The sequence below is a fragment of the Seriola lalandi genome, unplaced genomic scaffold, assembly GCF_002814215.2.
Source record: "Seriola lalandi dorsalis isolate HSWRI2012SDOR001 ecotype SW California unplaced genomic scaffold, Sedor1 jcf7180002043647, whole genome shotgun sequence".
NCBI classification, from domain to species: domain Eukaryota; kingdom Metazoa; phylum Chordata; class Actinopteri; order Carangiformes; family Carangidae; genus Seriola; species Seriola lalandi.
Window position 1 is genome coordinate 1 of NW_019514215.1, and position 1762 is coordinate 1762.

At 37.7% G+C, this 1762-nt stretch overlaps 1 long non-coding RNA gene across 1 annotated transcript; it reads left to right on the forward strand.

Moving 5' to 3' along the window:
- Nucleotides 1-135: 135 nt before the first annotated feature.
- LOC111648583 (uncharacterized) lies at nucleotides 136-1357 on the forward strand. The gene is made up of 3 exons (XR_002760156.2): nucleotides 136-898; nucleotides 1014-1121; nucleotides 1220-1357. It is a non-coding gene; the product is annotated as an uncharacterized LOC111648583 (long non-coding RNA).
- The last annotated feature ends 405 nt before the right edge of the window (nucleotides 1358-1762 follow it).

Genomic DNA, 1762 nt, shown 5'->3' on the forward strand with positions numbered 1-1762 from the left:
AGTAGTTGTATTAATTGCTGTGGTTTATGTCTCTAATAATGATTTAGAGGTAAAACTTGATTTCCTGTAAAATATAGGAAATGCATACCAAAACCTGTGGCTTTAAAGACAAAATCTTACTATTGTAACCATACCACTAGGTGGCAGTGAAGACTGTTTTTTATGTATAAATGTTTCAAACATATTCTCTGTCCCAAATCCATATGATATACTAATTGTATACAGAATTACTAGATATAGAAATCAGTGTAATTTACAATTTGTTTGACTAATAGGGAGTGATATAAGACTTGTGCTGATGTGCTGTATGTCAGTCAAAGTTCAGTTTGTTTTCTCAGGTTTCATGGAGCTCTGTCACCACCACCTACACTTTTCCCAGATGTCTGCAGCTCCTTAATTTCCTCAGATACGGATTTTCCCAGTGTGAACACATTACAAACAATATTTAACATAGAATTAGTATGTATTATGGAATTGGGACACAGCTACAAAGAGGTGTGATTGCTGTGGTACATGCTCTCAATGCTTGATATATATACCCCCGTGGATAACATGCACACTTTTCCCCTAAACATAGAAGAATAAAAGTATTGCTCCACACTGTGCAGCCACCAAGGGTGGTGATAGTAGTGGTCTTGTGATGGGAACTGCAAATGGGGACTATACATTTTAGAGGCCCACTTAAATATTGATTCACTGAGTTTGACTTGGTGGTGTGATCATTTTGAATTGAAAATTCTGATTGTTAGTAGACTCATTATCTTACTATCCTTAAATAAAACCTATTGTGTTATCATCCCCTCACAGGTACCGAAGAACAGAAGAAGCTGGTGATAGGGGGTGAGGTCTGCATGTGGGGAGAATATGTTGATGCCACCAATCTCACCCCACGTCTTTGGTACAATATTAAAAAGACCCCTGAAATCACCACCTCAGTTAAATTATTATAGTAAGTTTCGCAACAATCCTATGAAATGATTCAAAATAGTCTCTGATTGGATCTAAAATCACAGGCCAAGGGCAAGTGCTGCAGCAGAGAGACTGTGGAGTGATGAGAAGCAGACCTCCAGTTTGGACAAGGCATTTCCTCGTTTGCAGGACTTTCGCTGCAAGCTCGTGAGGTACTTTTACTATCAGACCTGTGAAGAGCATAGTCCTGGCATACCCAAGCAAGACACTGAACTTTTACTCATAATATCTGCTTCCCTTTCTCCTCAAGGCGTGGCATCCAGGCAGAGCCTCTCTATATTGGACACTGCAAACATGAGTACCAAGATGTTTGAAGATGCTGGATGGACTAACATTACTGGCTTTTTTGTAGTCTGGAGTTTGAGCTCTTTAAGTTCCTAGGTGCCTTCTTAGCTGATTCAAAATTTTGGGGCATTTAAAATGGTGTAAAATCTTTAATAAATATTTTCTCTTCAGGCGGTACACACTCAAGGACTAAGGGACTTAGTACTAAAATTGTACTAGTTATTGTCTTTTTAGTTTACATTTTGAATATTTAACAGTCAGAGCTACAATACAAAAATAAGAAACCAAAGTGCTGCACTGTAATGCCATGTTGATTTACACTTGAAGACAACAAGATGACAGCAAAATATACAATGTATGGTTTACTTTAAATATTAACATTGGCAGTATGCTGTAGCTTGTGGTCTTGGACTGAAATTTAATAAAGTTTTGTTGGTGTGGCAACATATTGTCACCCTGATTTTCTTTCACTGAACAGAGGAAAATTAAGTTTCCTTCACAAAGTGAA